This window comes from Artemia franciscana, chromosome 13 (genome assembly GCF_032884065.1).
Source record: "Artemia franciscana chromosome 13, ASM3288406v1, whole genome shotgun sequence".
Taxonomy (NCBI): domain Eukaryota; kingdom Metazoa; phylum Arthropoda; class Branchiopoda; order Anostraca; family Artemiidae; genus Artemia; species Artemia franciscana.
Window position 1 is genome coordinate 34,829,464 of NC_088875.1, and position 14,715 is coordinate 34,844,178.

At 34.3% G+C, this 14,715-nt stretch overlaps 1 protein-coding gene across 1 annotated transcript in view; it reads left to right on the forward strand.

Moving 5' to 3' along the window:
* The window catches only part of LOC136034306 (tyrosine-protein phosphatase Lar-like), a gene marked incomplete in the record, with an annotated part of 449,438 nt that overhangs the window by 191,988 nt on the left and 242,735 nt on the right, over positions 1 to 14,715 (forward strand).

The following is a 14,715-nucleotide window of genomic DNA, read 5'->3' on the forward strand; positions in this document are numbered from 1 at the left end:
AAATATTGTGGCAGTTTTGACACGTGGGTCACAATTGTGGAGCAATAAGCGTAACTATGTTTAACAGGGAGATCTTGTGTATGTCATTTCAAAAGAAAGATCAGATAAGAATAAGTCTAACGCCAGCAAACTCCAGCTAGACTTTTGGTGTTATGTTGTCCAGTGCTATAAAATATTACAGCAATTGTGACACGTGGGTCACAATTGTGGAGCAATAAGCGTAACTATGTTTAACAGGGAGATCTTGTGTATGTCATTTCAAAAGAAAGATCAGATAAGAATAAGTCTAACGCCAGCAAACTCCAGCTAGACTTTTGGTGTTATGTTGTCCAGTGCTATAAAATATTACAGCAATTGTGACCAGTGGGTCACAATTGTGGAGCAATAAGCGTAACTCTGTTTAACAGGGATATCTTGTATATATCATTTGAAAAGAAAGATCAGATAAGAATAAGTCTAAAGCCAGCAAACTCCAGCTAGACTTTTGGTGTTATGTTATCCAGTGCTATGAAATATTATAGCAATTTTGACACGTGGGTCACAATTGTGGAGCAATAAGCGTAACTATGTTTAACAGGGAGATCTTGTGTATATCATTTCAAAAGAAAGATCAGATAAGAATAAGTCTAAAGGCAGCAAACTCCAGGTAGACTTTGCTGTTGCGTTGTCCAGTGCTATGAAGTATTACAGCAATTGTGACCAGCGGGTCACAATTGTGGAGCAATAAGTATAACTATGTTTAACAGGGATATCTTGTATATATCATTTGAAAAGAAAGATCAGATAAGAATAAGTCTAAAGCCAGCAAACTCCAGGTGGACTTTGCTTTTGTGTTGTCCAGCGCTATGAAGTATTACAGCAATTGTGACCCGTGAGTCACAATTGTGGAGCAGTAAGCATAACTATTCCTAGCAGGGGAATCTTGTATGTGTCATTTCCAAGTAGTTAATTATTCTGAAGTTTTGCTACTCCAGAAATGAGTGTTGTATGTATGAAGCAATGATAAAACAGATACACTGATTGCAGTTTTTAGGGACATCTATGTCTATAATGTAGTGTCTCTAACAAATCTATCTGTTGGCTCCGAATGATTTCTGTTTTTCTGACCCGAGTGCATAACACTTGGTCAACGAATGTAAAAACATGTCTCAATCGAAAATTCAAGCTAAACCTGGAAGCTTAAATGGTACTTGCTTCTAGCAGCAAATGCTCTATAAGCCTTTGACACCCCCCGCCCCTAAATGCAACTAAAACCCAAACTACTAACACTTACTACGTTTAACTGCGATCTTGTAAGCCTCTCCGATTTGGGTGAATGGTAAGAAGATAGTCCTTCCTTCCCAGAGGTTGATTGTAGCACGGACGCGGGAGGACCAAGTTTAGTTTTTTGCTGGTGTGGTTGATCTCCGCTGGTTTAGCTTGTAATTAGGCTGATAACAAGGGATTTCAGAGCACCCGACCCCTGCATACCATAGAGGTTAGGTCATATAAAGATAAAAAAAATCCCCACGACGAGCTTAGCCGTTACCCTCTATGGATTTCGGCCTGTATTTAAAGTCTCTGTTATCTATATGTGTTGATGAAAAAGATTTAAAGGCATCCTCCTCTCTTTTTCCTTCCTTGGCAGGGGTTGAATCGGTCGTAAACTCCAAAGAAGTGTGACAACAACGTAAATTGGTACTTCAGATTGATTTTGGTTGAGATCAGACAATCCCTGTCCATAAATATTCTAATGACTCTTTTTTAGGGATCCTTTACTTTCATAGATTGATTTTTCCCGTTGGTTTAAAAGGCACACTAGGACACTCGTTTGTTACGTCTTGTCATTCTTGGTAATCCAATAGCCGTTTCTAATAATTCTAAAACAAAAATTTAGGGACCTTTTTCTTTCTAAATAGGTTGATTTGATGTTGCACCACCGAAGGCACTGGGACTAAATGGTTACCTTTTTATATTCCCAAATGAAAATAATTTTAACACCTCCACTGTCAAGGTCCCTCATAGAGGTTGGATAAGGTCCGCACCATTAAGAGGCTCAACTTGGAAATCAGGAATCAACTCTTGCTATCTCCCAAGTTTATCTTTGTTTTTAGTTTTGATTACATATTCAGTCCCCTCCTTCTCAATTTTTCTTCAGAAATGGGAACAGCTGTGAATCACAGAAGTGCACAAGAGGGGCACTGGTTTTTACTTTCCTGCCAAGTTGAATCCAGATCCAGCAAGTCCTTGTGGTACTTGTCTTGACAAGTTAGGTTTTGGGAATCTCTCCTCCTATAGCGTTTGAATTTTGTTCAGGCACTTAATGGCATGATCAGGATGTCAGATATTATTTCCCTAGAGACCTGGCTGAGATATAACAGTCCTTTTTTTGTAGATATCAGATTTTTTAAACTTAGGCTATGTGGCTGCCCTTTTTGAATGAGTTATCCAGTGGTTTAATGTAAATTACCTTGCTTAAATGTGTGAACGGGAATCCAAAAAGCTTACCCTGATTTAAATTAAACACGTGTATCAAGAGATTGCTTAGGTCGAGGTAGGGTTTGTTATATTTGATTCCTAGGCACCTTCCTGCTTAAAAATATTTTATTGAAGCAGCATATTAACCTGATCAAGATGAAAGTTTCCAGGAATCCTTAAAAAATTAAACGCTTATTTCCAGGGTTTGTTCTGTGAATCCTTTTCTACAGCCTACTTCCTGTATTTTAGGCTTATTTGTCCTTTAACTAGGATGCTTGTGGGATACTAGAGCAGGTTACACGCTTAGAAATTCATAACTAAGACACTAGTTCATATCGCTGAGCGTTTGTTTTAGGTCCAACAAAAAAGAAAAGTAAAAACCCTTGCACGTTTTTCTTATTAGATTTTCGATTTAATCTCGATTTCTTTTAGAGAGCCTGGCTCTAGAAAGTTCCCTTTATTGGAGGTGTCAAAATAAAACCCAAGCTTAAGAAACCTCAGGGGAAAATCAATTTATGTTTTTAATTACCTGACAGGACTTTCTACTCACTCTCAATTCCCTTTGTTTCCACCTTAATCTCTAGCACTTTCTCCCCAATATAAATCACACTCGAATACGTTTTTAATAATCCTCTTCCCCCTGCTCATCGTCAAGCTTTTCCTTGTCAGCTTTCTCTGAACTTATAAAATATGACATTTAGAAGGAAGATTTTGCATTGATTTCAACTTTGAACAATTCTTCTTTTTCTAGGCCTTTCAAATTTGTTTTTAGAATTGAATTTACATGATCTGCGATAGGACCATGTTTTCTCAAGCACAAAAAAGGAGTGCCTCGCAGAAACAAGTCCAAGGTCAACATGTATAAACTAGGAATTCTCATTAAGTGCCTCTTTGTGAAAATCAAATTAAGCCGGAGGCAAGACTATATCAACACCGTTGAGTCAAAAGGGATAACAAAACAAACAACTTAATAACCAAGAGTAAAACGTGTTGTAGTCCCAACTGCGCAGATTTAGATCCTTTTTTATATATTTTCCAAAAATTTCTCGGGACTTACTGAGCTTGTTGTGGGGGTATGTTGAACTAACGAAAAGGTAATATTTGTTTGGTATTACTACTACTGCTATAACTGCCACTACTACTACTACTAAAACTTCGGTATTAAGGGGAAATTTTCAGGTAATGTCGAGAGTATGTTGAACTAAATCAAAACAAACTGTGTGCATGCAGGTTGTAAAAAGGGCTTATCAGCAATGTTTCAGAAACTGCTTTGGCTATTCAGTTTAAACTTTCAGTGTCAGTTGAGGGGGATGTAAAAAAAGAGTGCTAAGCGCATAGTGCTACTAATGCTTCTACTACTATTACTACAACTACTACTTATGCAACTATTACTGCTGCCACTGCGACTATTTACGACTCTGGCTGCCTGCGATTGTAACTGCTTGCAACTGCGGAAACTTACGACCATGACTCCAACTATGTGTGATTGCGTCTGTGACTCCTTGGAACTGCGGTTTGGACTGCATGCAATTGCTGCTATTGCCACTACTACTGCTGTTGCTGCTACCACTACTGTTAAAATATGTTTTTCTTTACAAATGAAAAGAACTATTTCAATCCAGAACGGGCAGAAATTTATTTAAAAAAAGAGCTATTTTTACTAAATAAGTTTTACAAAGAAAATTGAAGAACTATATTAAACCAAAGATGAGTAGAAATAAGGTCAAATTATTTTTCAAACGTAAAAGTACCTTGAATTTACTACAATAAATAAATGGAATCCAAAACGATACGATATTATGATAAATCGTAGTTAAGGATTCTTTTTCAATAAAGTGCAAATTGTGTTCTGGTCTTTAGAAGGGACGGGGGGTGTCAGCCCTCCTTCTTTTAGTTCCTGCTTGTTTAGTGTTTCATTTGTGTATTTATTGCAATTTCTATTGGTTTTCATTTGTTTATTGTGGCAGACGTTTATTTACTTATTATAGATAGTTTTGCGCTTGAAAATTATTTGACTTTATTTCTACTTATCTTTGGTTTAATGAAACTCGTTACTTTTCTTAGTATAATCTCTTTGTTAGAAACGTTTTTTTTTTTTTTTTAAATTGATATTGAATTAAGACTTTTTTTTTTCTTTATTACAATATAGAGCTCTACTTCCTTTCTCTTCAACTCGTCCCGTTTTGTCTTGTTACCTAGTTGTTTAATCTCTTCCTCTTGTATGGAATTAGTACCAGGGGACCGAGCCTCGCTCGGTGAAAAGAAAGACAGTTATTTTTAATCTCTTACGCAAAAAACAACTTTAATTTAGTTTTATTTTATTCGCAGTAGGAAGTTAAACCATCTGGGTGAACGTCTGAGTATCTATAATATAATTCATGTGAAAAATGTTTTTCCAAATTAATAAAGGCCCTAAACTAATCTTCCAAATTCGTGACTGAATTCGTTAATCACCGAGTGAACCTCGGTCCCGTGTTTTGTAATTTTTATGCCGCATTTTTATGCATAGTATTTAATGCGGATCAGTTAAGAATCTGAGACTCATATCACCGCTATCAAGCGGAAATTTGTTTCTTTGAAAGCTCGGAATCAATTTGTCAATAAAGCAATTGGGATTACATTTCTGAAAAATGTTAAAGGACATAGAAGAGGAAAGAATTTTCTTTAGATATTTTTTTGACCACCGGAAAATGGCAGTTTGCCAATTTTCATAAAAAATATAATGTCGTTTTCGATTGAGAATTTACTGGTATATATATATATATATATATATATATATATATATATATATATATATATATATATATATATATATATATATATATATATATATATATATATATATATATATAAATGTTTAATTAATGCTCATTTAATAAAATAGATTTAAACTATCTTGTTAGGAAAAATGCAAACTTCTCTATTAATCTCTGTCGAATCTAAACTTTCCATCTTGAGCCAGACATTAGATTTGCTTTAAGTATTTGAGAGATTTGTTTCTTGAGAGGCAAAAATGTCAGCTAAATCCTTGTTGTTTTTCTTTGAAACAGTTCGTGGTAACGAATTGTAGTAAGGAGTGATCTGGCTCAATAGTAAACGAAACTCTAAAAAACGGAACTTCGATGCTAAAAAATATATCAAAAGAATCGGATTTTTATGCTGATTTTAAATATATAATTTTCATCAAATGTAATCTTTGTTATCAAAAGTTACGAGCCTGAGAAAATTTGTCTTATTTTGGAAAATAGGGGGAAACAACCCCTAAAATTCATAGGATCTTAACAAAAATCCCACCATCGCATTCAGCGTATCAGAGAACCCTACAGAAAAAATTTCAAGGTCCAATCTACAAAAATGTGGAATTTCGTATTTTTTACAAGAAGACAGATCACGGATGCGTGTTTATTTGTTTGTTTGTTATTTTTTTTCCAGGGGTCATTGTATCGACCAAGTGGTCCTAGAGTGTTGCAAGAGGACTCGTTCTAACGGAAATGAAAAGTTCTAGTGCCCTTTTTAAGTTACCAAAAAATTGGAGCTTACCTAGGCCCCCTCCTACACTCATTTTTTTCCAAAAGTCAACGGATCAAAATTTTGAGATATCCGTTTTGTTCCGCATAGTCGAAAACCATAAGAATTATGTCTTTGGGGATGACTTACTCCCCCACAGTCCTTGGGGGAGTGGCTGCAAGTTACAAACTTTGACCAATGTTTACATACAGTAATGGTTATTGGGAAGTGTACCGACGTTTTTAGGGGGATTTTTTTGGTTTGGGTGTGGGGTTGAGGGGACTATGTGGGAGGATCTTTCCTTGGAGGGATATTTCATGGGGGAAGAGAAATTCAATGAAAAGGGCGCAGGATTTTCTCGCATTACTATTAAAAAAACAAAAAAACAATGAAAATATAAACATGAAAAAGTTTTTTCAATTGAAAGTAAGGAGTAGCATTAAAACTTAAAACGAACAGAGATTATTACGCATATGAGGAGTTTTAAAAATACTTTAGCATAAAGAGTGAGGTATTTAGAAGGAGATAAATAATTCGCTCTTTATGCTAAAGTATTTTTAGTAATTTCAACTATTTATTCTACGGCCTTTCTGATTCAGGGGTCATTCTTAAAGAATTGGGACAAAACTTAAGATTTAGTGTGAAGAGCGAGGTATTGGACAAACCCCCTCATATATATAATCAAAAATATAAGAATATAAAAGTTTGTTACGTAAGTTAATTCTTGAGTTACGTATATTTTTTACTAATAAAAACGCTCTTTAAAAATTTAAAGTTCTAGTTGCCTTTTTAAGTAACCGAAAAATTGGAGGGCAACTAGGCCTCCTTCCCCACCCCTTATTTCTCAAAATCGTCTGATCAAAACTAAGAGAAAGCCATTTAGCCAAAAAAACAATTAATATGCAAATTTCATTTTAATAATTTATGTACGGAGAACCAAAATCAAACATGCATTAATTCAAAAACGTTCAGAAATTAAATAAAAAAAATAGTTTTTTTAACTGAAAGTAAGGAGCGACATTAAAACTTAAAACGAACGGAAATTACTCCGTATATGAAATGGGTTGTCCCCTCTGCAATCCCTCGCTCTTTACGTTAAAGTTTGACTCTTTGCCACAATTCTACCTTTTAAAACAATTAAAAACTTTAGCGTGAAGAGCGAGGGATTGCGGAGGGGACAACTCATTTAATATACGGAGTAATTTCTGTTCGTTTTAAGCTTTAATGTCGCTCCTTACTTTCAATTAAAAAAACTAGTTTTTTTTTATTTAATCTCTGAAATAAACTAGACTTAAATTGTCGTGTATAGTACTGACAATACATCTATATAGGCGTGCTACTGCTTTGAACCGCCCCCTTTCTAGGGACGTTCCCTACATTTATTAGAGTTGGATGAATATTTTATGACGAACAAGTGGACCATAAACTTTTGTGCGCATTGAAAAAATAATAGTAATGATAATAACTAGAGTAAACTGGGGTAATCAAAACGCAAAATAAGCAGAAGTTTCTCTCAAAAAGTGCAAAATAATATTGGTTTAGCATTAGAATTTTGAAGGAAAATATATAATCCAATGAGATTGCTGTAGAGGGTATTCTTCATTTCGTTTCCATCTTGTTTTTTATTGTCACATTAAGCCATTGCAGTCCTCGAGCTTATTTGAACCGGGAATATACATTCATACTATAAATAATTAGTAAAATATTTTGTTTTCTCCCTCTTGACTTATTCACCCGGGTAGTAACAGGGTAAAAGACGGGGGGGGGGTCGTACACAATTCATGTGTAATCATATAATACTGATAATGGAAAGATAAAGCTAATTTACACGAAACACATCTTTAGTAGCATTCAAATAACCCTATTTTGTCTGTTTCAATTTAGTCAGTGAGCTTGGGTTGTCAGGGTTGTTTGTAAATAACAATTACTTAGTTAAGTGTTTTCAATCAGAATTCAAATTAATAGGGCAAGTGACTTTATTTATAAACTTAGAATCATAGAAAAATATTGAAAATTGTAAAAATGACGAAATTTAAGGGGAGGCAAGCACCAGAGTCCTCCTACCCCCGTAATTATTTGTAAGACGACGCTTGTTTGGATCCATCCATCAGGGCTCTTAAATAGAGAAGGAAAATATACTAGATGTGCTGTGTCTGAAGTTTTTTTGCATAGCATCCGAAATGGGGGGGGGGGAATGAGCTGACGTTTTATAAATGTGATCGTAGTATGAGTTACTATGATATGCAGAATATGCTTTTCAAATAAAAGGGCCAGAATACGACTTGGCCTACTTGCCAGTATAAATACCCCATTGCTGGTGTCTTTGGTTCCTGGGAAAGGCTTTACTTAAACTATTATTGAAAAAATTGTAGTCGCAAAATCAATTGTGTAAAAGGGATATTCATCTCTCATATATAGGTCGCTCCCTAGGGGTAATTTCACTATAATTTGTTAATATGAAAAGAAAACATCTTCAGATTTAGTTTAGAAAAGAAAAAAGGAAGAAAGCAGATCTTGTCTGTTGCACTTGTGATATCGGCTTTCTTAATGAGACCGGTTTAACAATTGAATCTTCCGCTTTCCTAGCGTAAGTGCTTTTTGAGGACTTTCTTGTTTTTGATGATCGGAAAATTATTAGGGCAACTTGGAAGGGGTTATCACATTTAGTGCTTTTATAAGTGGGGGGGGGGATAGATAATAAAAATAAAAAGAAAGCTTATTTGGATGAAGCAATTAAATTCGATTTACGTTTTTCTTTGAAACTTTGAATTTATAGAAAACTTGTCAGGCACATGTATAATAATTTATTGGAGGGGGGAATTTAATAAAAAAGCGAATTATGGAGAAGCTATAAGGAATTTAGGATTTTGATGATTTTAGTGTTTTTCAGTGGTGTTTGGGGGATGAATGAAATTCGACCCCCCCCCCCCAACCCGCCTCGCAGCCGTGCCTGTTTTACGTCAATATTATGTTCTCTCAAATTCCTCTCCGTTTTTTTTATTTCTCTTTATAGTTTATTAATTTAAAAGTTCAAAATTCTAATACTTTAAAAGATATTTTATGAAACCTGCTACACTTCAGTATTTCTTCCACTATAACAAAGTTATATAGACTAGTAGTTTTTATACCTTTGAAAATGTGAGATTTTGTTTGTTACAAGAAATTACTAAAGTTTCAAAAGTCTGTTGCAAAATTATATTTTCTGTATTTCGTAACCTTAAAGCCAAATTGTTCTCGAAAATTCATTTTAGGAAGTGTTCAAAGGCGAGAAAGCTTCTTATGTTTATACACCTTTATTTTATTTATTTTGTCTTGCATATATTAACCATAGGTAGACTAATTAGAGTAAGTGGACCAAATGGGAACGATTCACAAAAAAATAGTAAAAAAAAACAACAAAATACATAAAATCTGTCTATGTGGTTGTAGATGTCAATGACATGAAACAATAGGCCATCCAAGATGTTGTTATACAATAGGAGATGTACATCTCAATTAAAGAAGGAAATATTGATTGCCAAGTTTCCTCGGAAATATGTGAGAGCTTACGAAATATGCCTAAGCTTCTAAATGTTCTTAGCTTAGATTTCTCTTGTACATTTTTTTTCCCTTTTTATCACTACACTGCATTGACCTGATATTTCTTTTTAATTTTTACGACAAGTTTGTGTGAACTTTGTCCCTAAATTTCTGTAAATTTACAACAACATCTAATCGTGCTACAACCCTAAAAATGAACAACCTACTTACTACAGTATAAAAATTCATGTTGGGAAAATTTGTTTAAAGGCTGCTAAGGCCCTTGTCTTTATTTACTTTTTTCCTCTTTTGTGTTGCATATATGGGCCATGAGAAGCCCATTTATTATGCTTCGACTGTGTTGTAGTTTTATATTTATAAATCAAACAGAAGAAAAACTTTAGTTACCGAGGAATTTTCATGAATTCTATTTTCCGGCGGGCAGTACAAGGGGTGCAAATTGAGGGTGGGGGCAAGAAAGGCATATAATATACCTTAGGAAGAGTTTCTGGAAGCAGGAAATATTCAAAAACTTTGCTTTAAGGAGCCACGCAATATTTTGGCGTTTTCATTCAAGGAAAATTCTCCTCTCCTCAATTTGAGAAATATATTTTCATCATAGGCAGCGTAATAGCGCTGCCTAAGTAAAGAGCGATGTGGGCACAATGTATATATATATATATATATATATATATATATATATATATATATATATATATATATATATATATATATATATATATATATATGTATATATCTTTTTTTCTTTTTTTTTTCAAACGCACTCCCACTATTTCCCCAAACACATCCAATCAAAATTTTGAGATAGCCATTTTGTTCAACGTAATTTAAAGATCCAGAAATTATGTCTTTGAGAATGACAACCCCCCCCCTCCCCGCAGCCCTCAAGGGAAGGGTGGTAAATTATGTCCTGGGGGCATATAAGGCATATATAGAAATGGTGATATTGTTAACTTCGGAGGGGGCTCATTGGATTGATAATGAGAAGTTCCAGTGCCCTTTGTAAGATTCAAAGTGACCGGAGGGTGGATATCACCCTTCCCTCACGCACACCACATATTTTCCGGAAGTGCATCTCATAGAAATGTTGAGATGGCCATTTGCTGTCGCAGAAACTTCGAAAATGGCTCATTCAATTGGAAATTGAAAGACCTAGTGCCCTTTTTATTTGTCAAAAGTTGATTGAAGGGAAAGATGCCCTCCCTCCCATCAGATGTGGACAGGGAGGAAAAAAGTTAAGGGGGTATTTGGGTTAGACGGCCCTACCTTTTGCCCTCCTTATAGAAGAAATTTGCTCTTTTTTTCCTCGTGTTTATTCAGAAAGGGCCGTCAATGAGTGAAAACTCTCCGCGTCATTCGCGGATTGTAAATACTGGCCCACAAAAATAACGATGTAAAAATAAACAACTGGCCATAAGCGGCCCATAACAAACCGGCCCCCGGGGCAATTGCTCCTATGACCCCTGGTCCAGTTCGCCTCTTCCTCCTGCGCCCATCAATTTCCAAAACGCATCTAATCAAAATTTTGAGGCAACCATTTCGTTCAGCGTAATTGAAATTTCTGGAAATTATGCTTTTGAAAACACCTATACCTTCTCAAGACCAGAATATAATTTGCCATTCACTGAAAATAAAATACGTTTAAAATGCTTTTCACTTTGTTTTTAGTTGTTTAAATTTTTTTTTTTTTACTGGATATATGAAGGGAGAAGTCCTTCCCTTGCAACACTGTTATAGCGCGATGGTGTCTGGTTCCCTTTTTAAGAGTAATAAAAGATTGCAGGGCAAGTAGCCCGTCTCTTAAGCCGATTCCTTTTTTTAAACGCATCCAGTCAAAATTTTGAGACAGCCATTTTGTTCAGCATAGTAGAAAGGTCCAACAACTATGTTTTAGGGATATTGGGCATGTCAAAACGCCACAATTATGCAATTGGCCCATTATGTTTTAAAACTAAATATTGCTTTAAAATAAATCAGAAGGCATTGTGTTTATGGTTGCCAATATGACACCTCACCAATATATCGAGAATAACTATGGGCTTTAAGTTGAAACTTTTGAAGATACTACAATTACTACTTCTGTTCTTACAATTTAAACAAATAAAAAGAGTGCAAGCGTATCCAGGTGGTCAATTAGCATATATACAATCTTTTGGGGATGATTTTAAGTTTTATTTTTCAGGTCAACTTCATGAGCTATAAGATTAAATTACATTTTACTGTTTGTGTCAGGATTAATTATCGTTGAAAAAGTTTCTCCAACATACAAATAGCAACCTATACAATGGAATGGGGAAAAAAATGAAAAAAATATACAGTATTATTTTGTCAGTGAAAAAGACTATGTCAATAAAAATGAACACAAATTAATTAAAAAAAAAATTTTTCGACAAGACGAGTTTTTCAAAGAAAAGTAGAGCTCCATTAAGCCAAGAATGAGCAAAAATTAAGTTAAATAATTTTCCAAGTGTAAAACTACGATGAATCATTATCAATAAATAAATGAAACTTAAAACGAACAGAAATTACAATAATTAGCCGGGTCAAGCTCAAAACGAGCAAAAATTAAAATGAGTAGGGTTGATAACCTCCATGCCTTCTCAAGATCAGAACACAATTTGCGCTTTACTGAAAACAAAAAAACGTTTGAAATGTTTTCACCTTTCTTACTTTCATAAATATAAAATTATCTAAACCTAAAGGAACAAATTTTAGTATATATTAATTAAACGTACAATCCAGAGTCCCTCGATTGTTGTTGTTGTTGTTTTGTTTTTTTTTTGTTTTTTTTTTCAATTAAACGCGAATTTTGTTCTGGTCTTGAGAAGGCTTGGGGGTTAAAAAGTACTGTTTGTGTCAGGATTAATTATCGTTGAAAAAGTTTCTCCAACGTACAAATAGCAACCTATACAATGGAATGGGGAAAAAAAAATAAAAAAAAAATAAAACTTAAAACGAACAGAAATTACAATAATTAGCCGGGTCAAGCTCAAAACGAGCAAAAATTAACATGAGTAGGGCTGATAACCCCCATGCCTTCTCAAGATCAGAACACAATTTGCGCTTTACTGAAAACAAAAAAACGTTTGAAATGTTTTTACCTTTCTTACTTTCATAAATACAAAATTACTTAAACCTAAAGGAACAAATTTTAGCATATATTAATTAAACGTACAATCCAGTCACTCGTTTGTTGTTGTTTTGGCTTTTTCTTGTTTTTTTTTTTTTTCAACGCGAATTGTGTTCTGGTCTTGAGAAGGCTTGGGGGTTAAAAAGTACTGTTTGTGTCAGGATTAAAAATTGCTGAAAAAGTTTCTCCAACATACAAATAGCAACCCATGCTATGGACTCGTATAGAAAAAAACTGAAAAGATATATAATATTATTTTTTTCAATGAAATAGACTATGTCAATAAAAAAAACGAACATTAATTAATTAAAAAAAACTTTTTCAACAAAACAAGTTTTTCAAGGAAAAGTAAAGAGCGCCATTAAGCCAAGAACGTGCAAAAGTGAAGTGAAATAATCTTCCAAGCGTAAAACTACCACAAACCACAATCAATAAATAAGTTAAACTCAAAACGAACAGAACTAACAACAAATAGCCAAGTCAAACTCAAAACGAGCGAAAATTAACTTGAGTAGGGCTGATATCCTCCATGCTTTCTCAAGATTAGAACACAATTTACATTTTATAAAAAAAAAAAAAAAAAAAAAACAAATGACCGCTGATTGTCAGTTTAATTGACATATACTGATATTTATTCCTTAAACGTTACTGTTCGTTGTAATTCCTGTGTAGTAATTTCTGTGTTGTAATAAAGTGTTGTAATTTCTGTTCGTTTTGAGTGTCATTTGTTTATTGATAGTGATTCGTGGTAGTTAAGAAGATTACTTGACTTTATTTTTGCTCGTTCTTGGCTTAATGGAGCTCTTTACTTTTCTTTGGAAAAAACTAGTTATGTGGAAAAAGTCTTTCAAATTTGTCAGTAAAAAACAGGAATCCCTTATGTTTTTTTTAGATTGGTGCTCTCGAGCAGGATAATTTTCTTCTGATTTCATGGCACGCTGTCTGAAAATATAATCCAAAGTCAAGCGTCTAGTTTCTTTTAGTCATTTTAGTCATTTTCCTGGACATAATCGAGCCCGATATTAGGTTTATTGCTAATTGGCATTTTTGCAAATGACATTTTCGTCGGCAATGTATTAAGTTCATATATCGAAAACTTACTCAATTTGTCTTGAATTAAAATCTTCCCTCCTTAATTTTTTGTTCATGGTATGTAAAAAAAATAAAAATTAAAAACAACCGACAATGACGTAGGATGCGGCATACTTTTTGTTTCTTTTTTGTATTTTTTATTTCAGATTATTTGAAACAATGTCTGTTTCTGGAATCTTTACCATATTTATTATATCTTTGAGTTTCGGAAATAGTGGAGAGCTTACATTAAAAGAACATCCCCCCGAAACATCTGAGTTTCCCATGCCAGGTGAGGTGCTCTGCTAAAAGTATGGGTACAAGCAGAGTTTGGGAAATGGCGGTTTTTGTTAATATTTGCGAAGCTTAGTGAGACGTATAATGACTGAATAGAATTATCATTTGGGTTCAAAATATTCGTTTTGAAAAAATTAACATTTCAGTTATTCATTAATGGCAAATAAAAAACACATACCCAATAGAAATGTTCAATTTTTTTTTTTAAATTAAAACGTTTCCTTTTCCCACAAAATTTTCAATTTTTTCCAAATAATGTTCACATATTTCCGCTTTTTCTTCTGTTTTTGACCTTCCGGTTTGTAGGGGATATACATATCTAGGCCATGTACCCCAGCCCCACCCATCTCAAAAGCGCTAGTATATCTTCTATGTCTGCTTTTGAATGTTAACATCCCGAAAAGAATAACAGCAGAATAACCGATTGTTTTTTTTGTCGGCTTTCATGCTAATGGCGACAGCCAATCAATTAACAGCTATAAAATATATGTTTTCTATAGTTTAAATTTTATGGCAGACTTTTGTGGGTGACGCCAGGGAGGTATCAGGGGGTTGATGCCCTGTCACCACCCTTGGCAAGAAAGAAAATGTTTAAAAATATTTCAGAAGATTAAAGTGAAAGATACTCCCATTCAAATCTTGGCAAAAACAAGGCTCCGTATTGGGGTGGTCCTCTTGCGTGGTGGTGCTCATGACTCCCCCACCTTTGAAAC